The sequence below is a fragment of the Ptychodera flava genome, chromosome 21 (assembly GCF_041260155.1).
Source record: "Ptychodera flava strain L36383 chromosome 21, AS_Pfla_20210202, whole genome shotgun sequence".
NCBI classification, from domain to species: domain Eukaryota; kingdom Metazoa; phylum Hemichordata; class Enteropneusta; family Ptychoderidae; genus Ptychodera; species Ptychodera flava.
The window spans coordinates 812,787-834,227 of NC_091948.1; the positions used below are offsets into that span (position 1 = coordinate 812,787).

Here is a 21,441-nt window from a genome sequence, read left to right on the forward strand (position 1 = left end):
TAACATTTTTTCCCCTACATTATGTAATCATATTTGCTTAAATGGATATTATAGTGTAAATTGCCAGCACATTTACAGCTTTCTTTCGAAATTTTAAATGCATGATAAATTGCATCACAGTCGCTCCACCCACGGAGGGACTGATTGCATCAAGACATAGTTGAAACTCTGCCCTCCCCTGGCAATTTTGTCAGGCTACGGCCATGCAGACACAACGTAGGTTATTGGTAAATATTGAGTAACTAAAATCACAGAAAAACGAAATACAGAGGTTGAACTACACGCAAAAATAGCTAGAACAATTTGTGACTCTCGACAATGATAGGGTGTACTCACAGCACAGAGCTATTCGAAAGTGCACGCTCTTTTCGTCTTGGAATATAAGTAATATCGTACCCTAGCAGAGGAGACTTGCTTGTAGGCTGCTGCACAGAAGACCACAGAGAGCCCAGTAGCTGTAGAAAGCTCGATGCACGCACATACAACTGGCTGACGTGTTGCAGCAGTTGTAGTGTCAGTGTCAGGTCCATGTGTGAAAGCTTGGTGGTTCAAACACAGTGTTTGTAACTTTGCCAGGCTGAGCGGGTAAGATTATCCTTCAGCTGGAGTAGCACCTAAATCCAGGAACACTGACTTTTATACGTCAAACACCATGTGTACATACAACATATGATGATAGTTGAGAAACAAGGTGCACACACCCTAACATGCAAACGATCTACGGAGTACAATCACCTGTCATCGATATAATATAATTATATAGGAGTACAATATGATCATCGCTGAGTACAACCATCTGTCCTCCATAAATTAAAAAACTTGACCTCTGGTTTTCAGCAACCATGGCAAAATCAGTATTGTCTACGGCACAGAGAACAGAAATTCCTGACAAAAATCATCTCTTGCCATACACCAAAGTCTCCTAGTACCACTGAGTGACGTTGTTTTTAGAAAATGCGTCACTTGTTCAAAAAGGATCGATACACTATTATACAGTTCAGGCTATTTTGTCCGCTTGACCGAATTTTCTTGTAAGATTATGTCGTTTATTTTATTGCAATGTCGACATGGGCAACTCTTTTAACTGAGAGTACCCAGAGCTTGACTTTGGAAGAGAACTCCTAGATCGTACAAAAGAAATCCTTACCAGACTGCTGAGGGCGCTGTTCTAACAGCCTTCCGAACAGCTTTCAAAAAAGAACACAATGTTGACTCAAATGATAATCCAGGCACGACCTTGAATAATTTCTACCCTAGTAACATGTTTACTGAGGCAAAAGAAGAAATTGTATCTCAGGTTAAACGACGATATGAACAGACAGAAATGACGTCACTCAAACCACCAAATCAAAGAAGAATACTTGTCAAAGACATGATAAGAAACGGAAACTTCGAACAGATACCAACTTTCAACTCATATCAAGTGTTATCAGAAGATGACATTGATGATGATTTTCCCACAGAGTCGTATGATACAGAGAACCAATACTTTGCAACATATTAACTCAAAAGCTAATACACCTACGAGATCACCATCAAAGTTGTGTAATAAGCCTGGGAGTAAAGGGGATTAAAATCATGATTCAACTATAGGCTATTTGTATTAAATTTTCGGGTCTGGTGAGACTTTGTGGTAATGGATGCACCTTGAAGTCATTTTGACTGTTTAACTACACTATTGACATAACGTGGTCACTTTGTTATTCACGATATTTTTGTACATTTTTGTATATTTTTCGTTTGATTTAGTTATTCACATTATATAGACATGACGATTAATGTTGATGGTAGACATATTTACTATCAAAATTACTTTTTGTGAATAAATTTTATTTTCATTTCGAAAAAAGCTTTCATAAAGGTTTAAATTTCGACCAATACATCTACGTGACCACATGAAAAACAAACGAATTATACTTAACATAGCAATGTTACATTACAATATTATTAACATCTTGCTCTGTACACACATACACACCCAAGGAATCAGACGAAAGCTACGATATTACATCAATACAATCGCTGACACATTATTACTTTTTGCAGGATATGTGAGAGCACGGTCCAAAACCGATCTACACATGAATTTTATAAGAAACATTTGAAACAAACGCCTCCGCACACTCCTCTAACACAACTACCCATGATGCACGATGTTGCTTCTGAAATAGACTTGGTTCAAGTCTGTGATTTGTGAATGTTTGAGTGGGGTGAAAGCAATAAATGGGTTGAACGCTATATAGGGCATTTTCTCCCGGAATCACGCCAGAAACTATCTCTACTGCGCAGTCTCAAACAGCGCGTTCGATCGCCAAGAAAACCTGGCCTGGGCTGCCAAATTCCAAATAGGTTTGTATGAAATTGAAGAAACACAAGAGAAAGTAGTGCAAATGAATTTATTTTTTTAAATTCACCGACTTGAACCAAGTCTACTCCCGAAAGCATAGACCTTCATGAAAAACTGAAAGTACATAACTACAAAAAAGTAGACTTTTATGGTCTCCGTCGCGTGCTTTCAAGCCTACCTTGGTGTATTTGCGATAGTTTTACTTCAGTGGATGAGTGTGTACACTATTTTTATGATTTTGTTTTTCTGCTATCAATGAGTGTGTTCTAAAAGTTAATATTTGTAGAAAACGGAAATACGTTTCTTGGTTTGACAATGATCTCCTTCGTGAAAAAAGAGACTCAGGATATTTGGCGGCAATATAAAAGATGACGTAGTAGTGTAGGCGGAGAAGCATTTATGCCACACGGGTCGCCTTCAGCAAAGCCAAACGCACGAAGTATACAGATTACCTGTCTAATATTGAATCCCAAATTCACAATAATTCCAAACGCTTTTGGAGTAATGTTCTTTCGAAACATAAAATGTCACTATTCACTATGACTATTGTATTCATGGAAATATTCTCACTCTGGTAAATACTGTAAATGATCTTGCTTTTTTACTCACTTCTAACAGGAGTTTCAATGCCCGCACCAACGCTGTCAGAAGAGCTATCAAAATGTTACAGTTTATAAAGCGTTATGTCTATCAGCGTTTATAAGATTCAACTTTAAAGACTCTGTATATTGATAAACAGTAGGGGGAAGTTCCCCCTCTACTGTCTATGGTTTATTACCCTTGTTACAAGCCGTCTAGAGTATGGTAGTGCTATCTGGTCTCCTTGGCAGAAAATACATATTGATAAAATTCATAAGATTTATAACGGTCAGTATAACTGTCCGTACTTTATTTCCAAGTTTTATTTTAATGTGCCTAGCAGACAGCTACAACACCATGTTACTTTTTGCGTCTGTAGCACTAGAAGTATGTCGAGAAAGTGCTCTGTTATTCTAAGGTGTACAAGGAATAATAATGACGTCTGCATAGCAAAACCACTCATTCATTTATCCAGTTTAGCTTCAATCCTTGGTGGACAAGTCTGCAAAGCCTGCTTTTAGCTTTTTCTGTGTTTTTATTTTCTTATCCCTTTAAATGAAAATTGTGGCTTATTTTGTACTTGTCTTGTTTTGTTTTAGTTTATTTTACTTTACTTTGTTTGGTTTTATCTTATTGTTTAGTTGATTTTCACTTTGCTTGTAAATGTGCCTCTAGTCAGTTGGTTTACTGATATAAATAAAATAAAATGAATAAATAAATAAACACACTGGAGCCAAGGTAAGAGCTCTTTACTGTGTCCTTGCCGGTAACCCTTGACTGTGTGAGTGATGGGGTTCAATTCTGCCCTGCTGTGCCATAAATAAGCAAAATTAGTAGATTGAACAATTTTTTGAGGACTGCGGTTAATAGAGGGCGCAATTCGTCCTGAAGTTTGAAAATGCACTGCTAAAAAGGGTCACAATTGTATATTGAATGTTGCATCTTGACACGGGATTTTTACATGATCGAAAATTACTGTCCACAGATGAGTTCACCCACAAATACAGAACTCTTTGAAATTTCTTATCGAAGGAATTCATAACCTCTGAAGTCATGCCAATATTTGTCGCAAATTTAGTTGTACAACTTTTCACTTTGTGCGGGACAACACGTTGACTGTCGCTTTACGCATGCGCATATCATCGATGTTTAACTGCATTTGTTTTGACATTTCATACCATCTGTTAGCAAGTATCCCGACAGTGCATTCGTCGGGTTTAGAGATGGACACCACCGTCCATTATATTCACTGAGTTGACCTTTTAAAGGTCACATCTTTCGCATTCGTTGTTTCCATACCAATTCATTCCACAGCAATGACTATGTATTTTCCTTTTGGGGATTGTGATTGACCGGAGCGTTTTCAAAGCGGTTCGTTATCAGGTAAGACAAATTGGACTGACTATGGGCGTGGATGTACCATGAGATGGGTAATGCCAAGAAAACAGACACAGAAACTTAAGACAAAAACGGTTGAAGGCAGAACACTAATCTTGTCGGCCATATTCTTGAACTGAACTCACCTGCCTGTTGTAGATGTTCCGTGTAAAATGTGGCGCGGGGCCATTGTCAAAATTGAAACGGGGTTTTGAGTACTGATAGTGACATAATATTCCTGTGCTGTGTCTGTCGGTTTGCACTCCCTGAATGCAAACCAACTGTCGAAAGCAAATGGTTGCCAAAATCCTTCTTGACATCATATTGCAGAGATTGGGTGAAAGATAAGATACACCTAACAATCATACCAAATATGCATTCAATTATGATTCAACCAGTTCGAAATCCCCCGGGCCCTCCTACCCGCCACCTTGATAATGTATTCTTAGTTTTCTCAATGGCAAACTGTGACGCTTTTCATTAGTTCGTAGGGAAAAGGACAGTACTGTTTGCAAATCTGTTGTTATACCTTGGCAAGGGTTAAACGCCACCGCAATCCATTGAAAAACCACATGCAGAAACAAACCCTATGCATGCAAGAATGGATGATTTATATGACATTAAAACGAAGCCAACAATGCTCTATTATCAATCAATATGAACGTTGTGTAGTTGCGATAAAAATCCTCGGTTTTTAGAGCTCACCTCGTCATGAACGCGTATCGTCACATGCTGCGCAGTAACAATATGTTTGCAATATTTATTTGAAACGAGCAGCGAAGAAATGATGTGGCGTTATGTCGTTACTCAATTTTAGAGACCTTGATACAAGCAAATGTTACAATATTTGACAGAAAATGCCTGTGTGACAGTCACACGTTTTTCTTCCAGGTTAATACAGGATATACATGCGATATATAGACCATGTTGGAACATGCTAGGCTGTATTGCTGGTTCTGTTTGATATGCGTTACAGGTAAGAATCAACTGCCGACGCAGTGTCCATGTTATATCATTAAACCAGCAACTTTTACACCGTTGATACCTATTTTAGACATCAAAGCAAAAAAAATATTGACGTCACGCTGTTAGTCAACATTTTGCAGGCAACTTTAATTTAGCCGGGATGACTAAACTCGCACGCCACACATTTGTACGACAGCCTGTAATGTGCATGCAAGAAAAGCTTTCTTTTTCAAAACTTACGGATCCGATCTCATCGATAAATGATTTTTGTTTTGTTCAGGTGTGTGTGTGTATTGCTTGGACTGTCTGCACTGCGAATATCGTATGACAGATCCTTTGTCGACCAGTGTGTGTGCCCTCCTTCCTGATCAAGCGGAAATAGTTGCTTGCGATGGCGTTTGCTTCGTGAGTATTTGGCTAAATTTATCGTTGATTCAACACTGTCTGGATATTGTCTCGATCGGCAGTTTATCCATGTTATCAAGAATAAATGCTCATGATCCAAAGACTGTATTAATAATGAATTTTGCTTCAAAAACATCTTTGCTGCAAGTATCGCTCCAAATCCAAAAATATCAGCAATTAAGACAGTTCGCTATCATATCTCACAATAGTCAAGAAAATATCAGCGCATAAAGATCAAAAGAGTAAAGTTTTAGCCGGCCTCTCGGCTCTCATATCCAAAGTTAAATGCATTTGGTCAAACTTGTAAGGGACGCTCAGGCGAATTAAGCATTATTCGTAACTATTCCTAGCGTTCTCATGCAATCACGTGACTTCGTGTCTTCCATTCTCTATAACATTGTGTATATACGAATGCACATTTGTTGAGAAATGTGTAAACGCACCGAAATAAAATCGTTTTAGCAAACACTGTGGTCAACACGAAGAAATGACTCTAGTGTTGATTGAACTGACACAAAGGAAATCTTAATTCTTATGATTGCGAATTCGCTTTGATTCGAAAAATCATAGAGATCGTTCATTAAAAGTGCATATCACTGTATTGGAGAACATGACTTTATTCGTGAATAATCCACATATTTATAATTGTTAATAATACTATTCGTGCAGGGATTACTTTTTACGAGGACGGAAGTCGCAGGTCTGTGATTACACACACAGGGCATTTTGACACTGAAAAATAGATTTTGTTTTGCATGGAGAAGTTCTGGAAGCTCATAAGATAATACTATCTTGCTTGTTCTGTTTCTACTACCGTAGGAAGAATACGTGAAGATATTTGGGCGGCCGACGCTATTTCTGAGAGGTTGCGAGACAGATGACTGCACTGAAGAAGATAGCTGTCACGATTTCACTGGTGAATGTCGAATATGCTGTGCTGAAGATTTTTGCAATAACTCTACGAAGTCTGCCGAAGACTTTTCCTAGAGAAATTGACAAGCCAAGGGTTTACTTGGAAATACACGCAGTGCCATGCAACGCACACATAATTGTGAACGTTCAGATGTTATACTATTATCAGAAAATAAAAACAAACTCAGGGTTTTATTTTTGTAGAGATCTATTTTCTCTCGAGAGCGTTTTCTATAATCCGTCATTCCATCTGTTCAAGGACTGTACTTTTTCTGTTGTGAACGGATACAGCCAGATGCAAATATAGCACGTTTTAATAGCATATGCAGATGTTTGCAAGTTCAGGTGAAAACCCTGTGTAGGTTTGTAATTATAACAAATTTGGCCCTCTAGGTATTGAATTTGTGCTAAGTGGAAAACGTACTTTGGAAACCTAGTTTAACATAAAAGCCTAACGTCAATAATCTCCAAATACATGTTTTAGAATCAGTCAAAAACTGTTCTCTGAACCAGAACTATGACAAGAAGACTGTAACGTACAGCGTTTGTCATGAGAAGGTCGTATGAAACACAGGTTGGTCAATCGATCGGGAAAAAATAAAAATACTTCAAACAGTTTTCTTTTTTTAAAATTAAGATTAAAATTAAAATTTAAATTATCTAGCTTTATATTATGTTTGCGTACTCAGAAATTCGTCAGGTCTACATTTTAAGCAAGATTAAAGTGAGTTCGCCGGAGCATTCCATTTTACTGCAAACAACAAGTTCTGGTATCGTCCACACTGCATGCAATCTATGGAAAGCTGTGGAAAGTCGTGCAAACGGTTTGGTCATGAAACGTGCAAACTAATTTCGTCATGACCTGAAAATGTGTTTATCGAATGATGAGAAACACATGAAATTTCATCCAGAGCGATATTAAATGATGATGATCGTAATCAAGCGATTATCTTTTCATGACGAAAGTTTAACGCCATCCATTGTCAAAACAGAGCAGATATCTCGAAATAAGTAAACGGTGATTTCAAAGATTCATTATAAAATGACAGTCAACATGGTCTTTGAAAGGTTGGTCAATATATCAGTGTGTTTATTTCGATATAGTAAGATCTAACTGACCAAAACTGCACTAGTCTATTGACGATATATGTTAAAGGAGCTAGACCCTTATGTCCAACATTTTGTATAATTTTGGTGTGATTTGTGTATGACCGACATGCCCTGCCAATAGCAATTATTAGATTAGTAATAAAGACTTTTATCGATCAAATTAATCAATCAATCAATCAATCAATCAATACAATTGATAGCATTTACAAAGTCTATTTGACATATTTATACACCAAAGTCACCAATGCGAGATGTAGGAATATATTATTGGTGACAGAAGTTATTCGGGCCTGCAGTAGACGAGAACTAAACTTGCAGCAGTATGAAAGTGATTTCATTTACATGAACCGAGAGTCAATCCTTAGATCAGACATGTATCGTCACACGACAAACAATTCAAAACTCGGTCTCAAACTCGTATTAGTATATATATATAAGACTGTTATATATTGACGGCACGTGTTGACGAGTTTAGCTGATATTTTGAACTTCAAGACATTCACCAGTACATCCTATTTTGTCGTCTGATTATGTCAATATAGTTAACGTAAGAGTGTTATCTCTTCGGCTAAACCTTTAAATTTTCTCATCTTGTACAAATTTATCGCTCAAATAAAAGTAAATATTCACAAAAAATGTGGATAAATTGATTCCCAAGGGTTTATTCAATATGATTTGACTTTATGCCCATTTCTAGAACGGATTGTTACATATTTTGACGATTCGGAAGTTTCCGATTGACGGTAGGGTGGGGACTTTGACCACACGACAAGCATATCAGCGTCTTCGGAATACAGCTTGCATCTCGGATAGTGCAAAACGAATTAACCGTGATATCTCCCATAGCGAGGTGTGTTCAAAATGCACTGTATCATTGGTAGCAACACGGACATGTACGTTTTGATTTTTTGTGAGAAAGAATTTAACATTTCAAATAGGAAAATGACCATCCACGTATTTCTCGGAAGTTTCGATGCGACCAGTATGAGTAAATTGTTCATACAAACTAATAGCTTGATATCAAGATAGACGATTCAACCAAACACATTTAAAACATAACGCCACAATACACGCCACAATAACCTGGAGACAGCTGCTATTTTCCCTAAAAGCCACGCAGTTATACACGTGTAATGCTAAGCCAGATGTGCACCGTTATGACATACTACACAATGTCATACTATTTCCACAAAAAGATCGTCAAAAGTTTACGCATATTAGCCATGTAGTAATTTGGCGATGCAATCACAGCAAAGTCTGTCGGTAGTCCATTTCACCTCGAAGTCTGTCGGCCTTTGTTCAAGGTTTATAGATATTTTTGGCCAATTATATTCGATCATAAAACCAAAAATATTTTTCAATCTTTGAATATGTTTCCTCTTCCACAATAACTGATTTCCGTTCCTTTCTCTGTCGTTCTATGTTTATTTAATTACTGTACTTGTCTGATTTATAATTATGTTTATTAATCTGTCTCTTTGTTTGTTGGTTTGTTAATTTGTCACTTAAACCAGAGACGTGAGGACATGGCAGACATACACATTTTGTTGATAGATGGCTAAAAATTGCCACAGTATCGTTTGAATCGATTGTTTTGACGGATTGCTGTAGGAGACTAATTTCTTTACTGACTCGTTAGAAGCGAGACTTTTTCAAAGAAACTAATCCCAGGGAACAGTAAATAGACGTGAATGGCACAATTTCTGGATTTTTGCACCCCAAAATGACAAGATAAGCACGTTTGCGATCATGGTGTCATGCTGAAATATGCAATATATTATTTGTATGAGTGGCTGTATCATTATCAAAACGATTCATGGAATTGTGAAAACAAAAAAAAAATTTCCAAACCCTCAAACGAGGGTAGTATTTTTCGACGATAACACAATTTTCTTCCATTTAAGCAACCCAAACAATAATATATAATCTTTTATGCCATTAGGAGGTCACGCATCAATTCATGGTAATTGATATTTGCATAACAGCCAATATCCTACACATGGGTCGAATCAAAATATTTTTGTCGCATAAATTGGGGACGTGAATTTATTGCTATAGACTATTCTATTTGTACTTGCAGTGTGCAAACACATCACGTGATAGAATAGCTTACATTTTCACACCATAAACAGTCATAACCCTTAGTGGCTAAATGTGGAAAAGGCAGAACAGGCAGTTTGGATAGCTAACAGGCTCCTTGACAAGCTGCTGTTTGATAATTAAAATTTGAAAACAAAAATAGAATCGAGGGTCCGCGGCAATGGTTCTAACAAAACAACATACTGCCATCACAAATGACTCTGCCGACTGTTTTGCATTTAAAATGACGTTGCAGCGTGTGCTTGGATAAAATTAGTAACCGACGATAAAACGATCAGATTGCGAAAGACCTCCTGCGTCAAAACACCCTATCCTGCCTTTTGTCCAGCCGGATTGATTTTACAGACAGGTAGGTTTTTGTCCCTTTACCTTTGAAATGTTGGGAGTGAAAAAATGTAGAAGTAAATCCGTAGTTTAGCGATTCTTTTTTTTTGTGGCCAAACGACCGAAAAAGTAGCGTAGGTATGTATCAAAAGCCTCCAACATTCTGACAACATGCGCGAATCCTCTTTGGCTCTGATGTTGGTTTGTTCTGTCCACCTGTTGATATAGGCCGGGCAAAGAGGTAAACGTGGCTGACTTTGTTTGACAAGTTCCTGTAACGAAGTCATGTGTCATTTAATATATTTTAAGTTAACTGAATATTACAGCGACCATATTTTCTTTGATAATGGATTCTTCATACAGGATATTAAGAATCCTTCAAATTTTCCTAATTTTGGTGAAGTTACACTTACTGGGTATGTATTGCCTTGACATAATCATTGCCATCACGTCCACAGTATGTTTTCTGACACCAACATATGGAGAACATCTATACCATGTTAATCATCGTCACTGCCTTCAAAACTCTCGCACAGTTCATTTGAGGGAAAATTTCCGGTTCAATTCAAAATGCGACGAAGAATCGTAAAATACATAAACATGAAATTTGAGATCACTATGTTCAGAGACATGATGACCCCATCCGTTACTTGCGTATCAATACTGATCACAACAGTTACTCTTTTTGATAACCTGTACGGCCACACCCTATTCAGGTGCCATTGTATCTATTTTCATCTAATTATACCAGTGATCAACGAGATCGAAAGTGTGTATACGTATCAATGTTGTTGAAGTGTTTCCGGTTGGGAAAACGAGTAACATATTCTATAACCAACGCTGAAAGTTGCTTATATCGCTGTTTTGAGATTCTATACTGAAAATCGACAGCCAGGTGTTGGAAGTGTAAAAAAATACAGGGTACTAGTATTCAGAGACTATTAAGGTCACGCACAGTTGGAGGTGTTGTGTAGTACTTTGGGTAGTTCGTTGCACGAGATCGGAAAACGAATCCAACGTCAAAAGCAATGCTGAGTGACAGAGAAGAAGATAATTGCGAGGAATGGAAATCTTGTCTTGCCGAGAGGTTGATACCTGAGTTATATTGTTTCATGAAATTTATCATGGAAAAATGCACGGCGATGTGAATTTTCTGTACCATTTAATGGCATATCGGCTACGATCGTGAATCACATGCATTATTATAGAAACGACAATGGGAAGCATTTTTTCGTGTTGACTTTTCGAGATTTCCTGTTTTTGTTTATTTAAACTTTATTGTGTTTGTTTTGAGTCATAAATGACTTGCACAAACACCGAATAGGCATGAGCTCAATTACAAGGGAAATTTTCCCACAAAGGGCTGTCTGGCTGTGTGAGCTTGTCGGTTTATTTATAGAGTTAATGCAGTGTATTGGTTTTATAATGGTATCAGCGGCAATGCAGATGGTGTGTCTATATGACACGACAGGTGTAGAACTGCGTGTAAACTTGTCACGGCAAACATCTGCGCTTCGCCACGAACGTGCTCGCGGGAGACGGGTAAAAATTGAAATGTTTGAAGTATTAAGTGTTCAGGTATATGATTTTGGTTCTTGAATAAGCGGAGATTGAGTTTTATAGCATTTTACGTCACATGTTGTCATGTACCCATTCGCCCTGTCCTGCAAGTTATTTAACTTCTGCTGGCTACATGCAGATTCGAGCATCAGTCAACACATCTCTTTTAAAAAGTGAGTGATTCAATTAAAAGTTGACATAGGTATAGGTTTCCCAGTTAATGTTCACACAGCTAACGTGTTTAAGTAAATTTAAATTTATGTTCAGCCCTGTCATTCTGATTGCTGCTATGATGGTGTACAGTGATGCGTCATTGATACCTGTATACGGGTGACTTGCACACTTCATCATCGAAAATACTCTGAACGCGGCGTTGGTTTGTTACAACTCCTAGCGTGCTCGCAAATCCCCCTGATCAATGACCTTTCTAAACGAATTTCGTGTACATGTATGTTTACATCACTGCATGTGCTGTGCTTTTTTGTTGCATAGAGTGCATAGAGAAGAAATCTCCCAGGTTCAAGTATGTTCACCAAAGAAAGTAGTTTTCTGGTTTACGACGGTTGTTTAATCTCAACAGTCTGTTTGGGTCACATGACAACGAGAGCACTGAAGTAGATTAGCTCGAGGGATTCTTTTCGCATCAAAAAAAGATTTCTTCCTGCAAAATGTTCTTATACGATTTTTGGAGTTGACTGACGTTCACCACTTTTGAATTCGTTTGTTTCCTCTGACGTTTTGTTGCGGCAACTCCCCTCCATGGCTTGCCGTCAAGTCCTTCTGTTCTAAGTGTCGAAACAGTATTACTAAGACAGTATATATGTCTGGAAATGTACTGTACTTTTTATTTGTTTGGTTCATGATCTTTGTGTATAAACATCTCAGATTCGAGCGTCGAAATTTAAGTTATCGTGATGAAAGGGACAATTCCCGATCAAGTTGAGCGGGTTTTTTTTTTGTCAGGGGATTTCAAAAATCTATTTATGATCTGATAGGTGTCCAATATAGCCTCTCTCTGCTGAACGCCAAGGTTTGAGATTTGTCAGGAAAGCTGTTAGAATTAACATTTATTTATAGAGAAATTACGTTATCACCGTATGGGTTGTCTTTCTTGGTTTTGTCTGCGCATGTGGCTTGATTAATCCTCCAACATTCTTCGACAAAAAAAAATAACTTACCACAGTATAAAATTCACCACACCATTTTTTCTTAATAATGTCCAATATTAGCGATCGAACGCCAATGCTTTTAGAAGCTCCTGTGAAAATGTACGAAATCTCAGAATATCTGTCACCCATTAACCGACTACGTGGTAATAATTGATAATAAGATGTAAGATATATGACCTCTTGAACATAAATGTCCTTGTCACAAGGGATGATTTAATTATAATAACGTAATGGCTATGAACAGGCGAAATAAGGATTGTGACATTCTGAAGTATTGTATAGCGCTTTAAGAAAATGAAGACAATTTTTACATGTTTGAAAGTGTACACCCAGCTCTTGTGCTCAACGGGAACAAAGTCGCTGTTTTTGGTGTATCTCTATTTTACGTTTTACACTCCCGAATAAAAAAGATTTTTTGAAAAACTTTGTCCAAAGAAACTTTAAACTGTTGTCGCTCAAAATCAAGAATAAGAAGCAGGGGTTACAGTGCAAAGTTTGGTACTAGAGAAACAAATAACATAAAATGTTCCGATCTGTGAAATTCAAAATGGCAGCTATCCCTGTGTTAACTAACTCTATAATGAAAAATTAAATTTTCGATTTTCACAAAACCAAGACGGTGAAAACTCTATTTACTTAACAGGCTACAACATGAGTCCAACACAAATAGCTAAAATAAGATTCAGAATATCTGTCGCCGAGTTGCTTATTGTAACTTTGGGTCACATCCAAAACAGACAACAATTATGATTTGATGGAAAAATATGTTTTTAAAGGCAAGGACGGAACATGTGGCAGGGCCTCAAGCTTTCACGATGACGTTTATTCGTGGAGTACAGGACAGCTAGTCTCTGTCTTCAAGATCGAAACACGATGGTTTCTGAAAACGTTGAAAACGAAACACTAAAAATTTACTCATCTTCAAAATACGAAAAGTGATAGAAGTAAGAGTGGTGACATATATCGAGCTGCAAGATAAAAACAGAGGATATGCTTCCTTCTTTCATTGTACAGCACCTTGTCTCGGCTGCTGACTGAAATTTAAACGCTGCTTCAAGCTTCGGATATATTTTGACTGTTCACCTGTGTTTAGTCAAGGTCCCTCTATCAGGGACCGCGGTTTAGTGCTGCAGTTCTTGAGCGAACCATTTAAAGGGACATAAGCTGTAACTTGTGGCAAGTTTTTAAGTATTTTGCTTCTGTATGTCAAGTACCGTGTCTGACCGTAAACCGTTTGTCATGCTGAAATTTCGAGTATTCTTTTTGTCAACACAGCTTATATGTGTGCAGTGATCATTGTTTATTGTTTACAAATGAATTCTAGTCTGGACTTGAATACAATTTTCAACAATAATAATGTAGATTTTACTCATATAGGTTGTGTTGATATGCTAAATACTTGGCATTAAATCAGAGTGTAGGGATTCAATGCAGAAAGTGTAGGGAAACCACAAAACAAAAGTTCTGAAAAAGTAGCCAAAAGATACAGCTTATGGAGCTTTAACATGTCAGTATAATATCTTGAAAATGATATCGGTGGGAAGATTACAAATTTCGCCAGTTCTGTACGGTAATTTCAGAAGGTCTCGTCAAAACTTTTGGACACTTTATTATTTTTTGCATATTGATAATGTAAGAATGGCGTTAGAAATTGCCTCAATTTGATGATCTTATCATGATGAAGTGTCTTCCAAGTTTCATATATGGTACCCATCGGATTATTCTGTACAATTCTGTACAAAAGAAAACCTTGCGACCTGATGCAAAGGTCATAGGTCATTAATGCAACGCATCCTTATAGTCGCTTGAACTTACCATATGCTCAAATTTCCTTGTTTCGGATTGCCTTCTCGTTTCGTACTCAATATGAGGTCAGGTCGTCCTAAAATTATCGCATTTCATAGTCTCATGAATCAATTTAAAACTTCAAGTTTTTCGATAATGTTTTTCTCTCCAAATTCGTCTGATTTCTGAAATGTACTGGCACCGTATGCGGTCTCATTAGTATTCGCATAGACTCACCTAAACGTTAGTCTGGCCTAATGCAAATCCCAGTCTCAGTGCGTAATTGCCAATATAACAATAATATTTTCAGTGGGAACAATGCGGCACTGTATTATTTATGTAGCAGTTCGGAATGATATCGACCTAAATAAGCCATACGCTGTTATAAATACATTAATTTGTAAGAAAAAGTCGTTGAGATAGATGCAGAGTTGCCAATGTTTGCCTGGTGCTGTATCATGACTTCCGCTCACGTGTTTGGTGCGTGTGACGGCCTCTCACGCAAGACTGTGAAGTGCCGGTACTTAGTTCTCTATATTTAACAGACATGTGACCTTTCTAGTACAATGCGAATTACATTCTACAGAAAGATGAATATTCGATGAATATTTTGTCAAGGGCTCACTTTATAGGTGTTCTCTCAATTTATTGTGCACGAGACAAAAATTCATTGTCCTGGGCGGTGAAATACGAATGAGGCCGTCCCCTTACGTGAACACAAGTTGTAACGTTTGCCTTTCGAAGGTACATTTGTATAACGATCATTGTCTTGTGATGATGAGTAAGAAGCTGGTCTAAGTGAATGCAAAATATAGAGTTTGAAATAAGTTAGCTAACTCAAAGGCATCAACAATACCGTTATGTCCTGAGGGGTTTTATGGGTGGGTCGACATGGGACAATCATTCTTCAAAAAGCAAAATTTGAAGTATATGGCATGCTTGTTATTATACAAATACTGAGTGGATTGAAACCCCAGTTTCAACAATCGCTAACAGAGTTGAACTTTTGATCTACCATGTAACGAGGTTTCAAAGATGTGAAAAAATATTAATGGCAAGCTTTGCGGTTCGTAGGCCCTGGGAGAAGAAGCTGTCAAAAGTCATAGCTATAAATGGTCGGTTCAGTTCCGTTTCAGCTGATAGTTAGATTTGGAATAAAGGTAGTTCATGCAAAACAAGTAGTGTGACCTTTCAAGAAAAAAAATAAAACTCGAGGTCACGTCATAAATTGTTACTGGAAATACAAATTATGCAATATTTACCGACACTTGAAATCAAAATGGCTGACATCCCTGTGTTAACTATGCGGGGACAAATTTTCGATTAGCACAAAAATAAGCCAAAATTTAGCGATTAACCACATATTGTAAAACAAACAAGACCGGAAGGGTATGAAACTTTACCGTGTACGGTGACCGTATCTAATCCAAAGTGTCTGTTTTACCGAAGTATGTAACATAATTTGGCAAAACATCGGTGATATGTAATTCGAAACCATGTACATTTGTACGTGATATTAGGCAGAAATATCCATACTTTTCACCAATCATAAAATGAACTGGTGCAACACTTCTCACACTGTCGCTACTGGTTCAAGCGTCGTACAAATCTTCAAATTCTTGTTACACACTGACCTTTATCAAACCTGTGTTTTCTGACAGATATCGTCATGAAGCATTTCATTGGTTCGATCGTGCTCCTTTCCTTGGTAGCCGGTAAGTTTAACTCCTCTGTCAGATAACTTTACTAATGAAAATACTGGCATATGTCCTACTCTGACATAGAAACGCCCTCACATATCTCAGAAAGTACCTTTTTCTCTCTATTAATGCACCCCCCCCCCCATTAACTGTCTAGTACAGACAAACCGACAAAGTTTCTTCGCAAAATGTAGTTTTATTTCAAGTGATCTACAAAGGCATTACGGCTGTTTGATGCCTTTTAACTTTTTATTTTTGCCAATGTCATCGGTATGTTTCTCTTTTCTCCGTCGTTCATTGCTAAAGGAATTCTTTACAGTGCACACAGTAAGTAATCAAAAGCTAGTCACAGGTTTGTGATTAGACGCCGCTTAAGAAACATTTAGATTATTTTAAAATGATGCGTACTTTATCGGCTTATACAGTCACTACCTGGACAACACTAACAAGTAGAGTGTCAAAGGGTAAAACAACGAATTGACTCTCTCTCTCTCTCTCTCTCTCTCTCTCTCTCTCTCTCTCTCTCTCTCTCTCTCTCTCTCTCAAACACAAGGTGCGTTGTGTGCCACCACAGCAGTTCCGGAAGATGCCGCATCACCAACAATGAACGCAACTGTTACTGAAGCTGGAGATACAATAGTAGAATGCCATGCTTGTTCAATGATGGCCCTTGAACAAGGAGCCACTTGTCACCTGGAACCCAAAAATGCATCCGCCGTTGTAGAGTGTAACATCAGCCAGGGACAAAAATGCTATGTGAGTGATCAAGCTTTTTAAGCCATCACTTTGTGTTGGGGGATAGGTTGGATTATCCTACCTTGGCATTTTAGGCCTTGTCCAAACAGTATCAATGTATCACGTGCAGATAAACATATTTCTCCGTACTTGTTCCCGCGTTCAATTTAACCCTGTGAAAGAATCCTTATTAGCATAGGAGGTTTTTTGAAGCATACAATCTTCAGGTATGTCAGATTTACTATAAGACAGTCGTTTGAGTGACACCCCAAGTTTGTGATATTCAGCGCAGTGCACGTCAATGGTAATGCGTCGTTGATGAATACACTTTCACTTCGATCATTTGTCTGTTCAAATCACAAAATGAAAAAGTATTGATGTATGAATGGTTGCAGTATAATATCTTAGCATGCGCGAACCAGGGTATTCTTTCATCAATGTATTGATGCCTCAAACTCAATGTGGGATAATGCCATAAGATGCCAGTTTACAAATCTGATGACCAATGTGTTTTATTTTGACGACACAAATTAAACATTTTAAAGTAGATCATCTAACACTCCTAAAGATTGAAAAAAGGGAGAATAAATCCACGAGGGCCTACGGGAACAAAGTGAGCTGAGTCGAAAACGATGAATTGAAGGTTCTACGTGTTTTTACAGGTTCACAAGAAAATTGCTGGTGGACAGATTGCTGAATTCAAACGAGGCTGTATGGACGACTGCAAGGCCATGTCTGGCTGTGACAACGTTGCCAGTACCGGGGAATGCCGGTCGTGTTGCGACACCGACAAGTGCAATGTTGGCCAGGGATCTGCTGTGGGCGTCACCTGTAACCTGTTTCTCATCGGCTTGGCAATGACTCTGGCACTGTTCCAATAAGGGATGGGCCTCAGTCCAACTCTTCGTGTCTGTAATTTGGCAAAACCATCGATCGAGATGAACCAAGAGATTTTACTCGAGTGGTACTATCGTAATACGGAGAGATGAAGTCGGTGCGGGCGGTTGTCACTGCATCGATAAACGATATCAGAGAATCTACACACGCCTACATCCCTCCACCGTCCGTGCCATTTTCGGTCTATGCAAAGTCCCCAAAATTAACTCCAAAATATCTGTCATTTCGTTTTCAGCGATGTGCACCTATCTGATAAGTGTTATATAACGAAGCATTATACAACAACAATTCTCTGATACGATCTAACTCCAACACCTGATCAAGGTCGAAACGAAAGGTTCAAGTCATTTTGACGTGGTTTTGCTAAATTCCACAGGCCAAGATTTATAGAATATTCTCCTGCAATCATAAACAGTAGTTTATTTTCCGATTGTCTACACTGTATTACATTTCCTATGTCAATCTTATGACAAAACCCACGTTAAGAAGGAGAAACTTCATTTATTTCTCTAAATGTTGATACCCTCCGTTAAGCTTGCAGTTTAATTGACGTGTCTGTAATATTTCCAATCAAAGAATAATAAAAAGTAAACTAGTATTTAATAATATGTCAGATGATGACGTCAGGTTTTCATCGCCGTCATCATCAGACATTGTAAAAACAGTTAAATGGTAAAATTTTGTACATGTTTATCCAACATTAATTATGACATAAATTTCAAAACAATTTCGTATCCGATGAATTTAAGAAAGTAAGATAAAGATACTGTTACATTTACTTTTCAGTTTAGAAATTTAAGTGTTCCGATACCGATTATACTTTGATAAACGAGTTTATTTCTTTCGGTCCTTTGAAGTCACACTCGAGTAAAACAGCCCGTTTTCTTCACAGAAGAACACGCCGAACAACCATCCATCGTATTCGACCACCATTGCTTTGAGATTGACTAGAACATGCATTTCTTATTATTTCTGAATGAATATTTACAAGTGTTGTGGTACATGGGTTTAGTGGGCGAGATTTGAATATCTGTACACAACTAAGGCTAGCCTAAAAGGCAAAACTCTTATTTCTGGCGCTATCAAATATGACGACCCCGCCATCTTCTCGTGAATTCTCTTATCTGAAGCCATGTTAAATTTGTTGTCACTACATGTATATATTCCAAAGCGGGGTTTGACAAACCGGTAGCGGATTATTTCGATGGGTCACGCACTATTTGTTATGTCTATACAACAGAGTAAAGTAAACTATATTTTGACTTTAGTGTATTTAATAAATGATGGTTCTTTGTAGGACATAAGAATGCATTATTATCTATATGATTTATTTTAAACAACATTCCAAAATGGGTCAAGTTATCGCAGAAAATTTAGAAGGAAATTTAAAATGCGATGTGAGACACAAATATGTGTCAGGGAAGACAACGATAGCGCATTTGTCACAGGTGAAACATCCAGTGAGCAGTGCTCGTAAGGGACCGTCTCAGATTGTCGCAGAAGTTCAAAAAGCGAAATTCATTCGTTTAGGGGGGAGGGGGTTTGACCTCCATTCAATTAGTGAACTTCACTTTCGCACTTTTATTTTGTGATCACAAGTTTCGTGTGTTTATTTTAAAATTAAAGAAAAACTGCACACTGGTGCCAACAAATTTGTAACTGTTTCCATCTCGTTCGTGCCCAAAACAAAATTTACTGGTAGTAACATTGTATCCTAAACCTTTCATTCATCAAATTATACAAAGACAAAAGTATCATTTTTAAATGTGCTATTTATAAGCATCTGCTCTAACCACTAGATGTCTTTATTCTCACTTTTTATGCACCTGGTCATAGTCGTGTTAATATGATTGAACATGCCTGATGGGCCCCCTTGTCAAAGTTTCATGCTTATTTGCCGCCCCTACCAAGTACAAATTGCGTGTTCACAAAGACAAAGAACAGCACAAGAGATGCAAAAAGTGAAAGTAAAATAAATGAAAATTTTATACGGTAAAATGCCCTGTTAGTACTCAAATCTGATCGATTATTATAATTGAAATAGGGCAAGGGAAATTCGTCTTTAAGAGCTATAGCAAAATGCAACATTGTACTCTCAGGCAGACATGAACATTTCGCACTTTTGAAGTTTCGTTTAGGGGGAGGGGGGAGGGGGTTTTGATCTTAACGAAGGAATTTCGTTTCTTGAACTTCTGCGACAATCTGAGACGGTCCCTAAAAAGGAAAGCAGATTTTTTCAAGTTTATACCAAAAGATAAACCATATTTGTATATTTTTGCTGCATTAATTTCTTGTAGCGTCTGCTTTAATGTCAAATAGAATATTTATGCAACTATTATTAAAATTTTCATCGATAATTTGACCCGGGCTTTTCGAACAATAAACTTACTGATATGTGATTGGATAGTTATTAATTGGATTTGCACTCTACTTGTTCATTTCAGAACGCTCTTTGTATTTTTTAACATACAGACATTGTGTGATCGTTTTTACCGTGAAGATGTATACCTGTGTGTTTTTCACTATCTTATGACATTTAAAGTATACCGTTACTCTTTAAGATATCAATTATTGCTAATTTTATGTGATTATGTTCAGTTTGACGTGTGATCTATTCTAGGGTTGTATATTTCATTATGTTTGTTTCTATTCACATATACGACTGTCAGAGCTCCAGGTAATTAGTGAGACTATTGAACACGTCCAATTATCTCGATTATAATAAAAAGGTGGTGATTTAAAAAGTACCGGTGATCGAATTTCAAGTTTAGATTTATGCTCATTATCCTTAAGTACTATAGCAGACTTATATAGTCTCTAGTACTCTAACAGGGCAGCAGTGTAGCTAGCTGAGTTGCTCAGTCATGGAGCTAATTCCATTTATGGGTTTGGCCGAAGAGAGAGCGTAACAATCAGTACAATTGCATTTTAGAAACTGCATTGAAGAAATATCGAAGCTGTTAGATGAAATTAGTGAATATGACTTTGCTCAAAACAGCCGTCCCGATGGTAAAAATTAGCTTGAAACCTACCTGTACCTCGTTACGAAAATAAAACATATCTCTCTATTCCATTTCTTTGTAGTTTTCGTTCCTCGACAAAGCGTATTTGTGTGAACGTGTTTGAATGGATTGTATTGTCGGTCTCAGTCTTTGCGATGGAATTGAAAGAGAATAGATTTGCTGCCATGAGATCTTATAAAGTAATAATGATCATTCAGTGGGGCCGATATTTTGTTTATTGACCCACTCTTGAGTCTGCGTGTTTTATTCTTGTCTCCGTCCTTAAATTGATTCTTAAATAGCCAGCGTGACTTTGGATCATACCACATGGGTAACTTAAATCGATCTCTGTCTGACGTATAATTTTGGGAACGGTGATTTAGAGATGCACCTGTTCTAGCTATAGATCGGTGCCGATATTCTTGGAAAATAGACCAGCCAATTTGACAACTCAGAATAAACTGACATGCAAC

At 37.6% G+C, this 21,441-nt stretch overlaps 2 long non-coding RNA genes across 2 annotated transcripts; both read left to right on the top strand.

Annotated features, from left to right (window-relative positions):
- The first annotated feature begins 4,067 nt into the window (after positions 1 to 4,067).
- On the top strand, positions 4,068 to 7,245 carry LOC139121029 (uncharacterized). The gene is made up of 4 exons (XR_011549207.1): positions 4,068 to 4,309; positions 5,195 to 5,279; positions 5,550 to 5,674; positions 6,494 to 7,245. It is a non-coding gene; the product is annotated as an uncharacterized lncRNA (long non-coding RNA).
- A 2,587-nt stretch (positions 7,246 to 9,832) lies between these two features.
- LOC139121031 (uncharacterized) lies at positions 9,833 to 21,039 on the top strand. Its single transcript, XR_011549208.1, has 5 exons — positions 9,833 to 10,145; positions 16,296 to 16,349; positions 16,888 to 17,090; positions 17,732 to 19,449; positions 20,194 to 21,039. It is a non-coding gene; the product is annotated as an uncharacterized lncRNA (long non-coding RNA).
- The last annotated feature ends 402 nt before the right edge of the window (positions 21,040 to 21,441 follow it).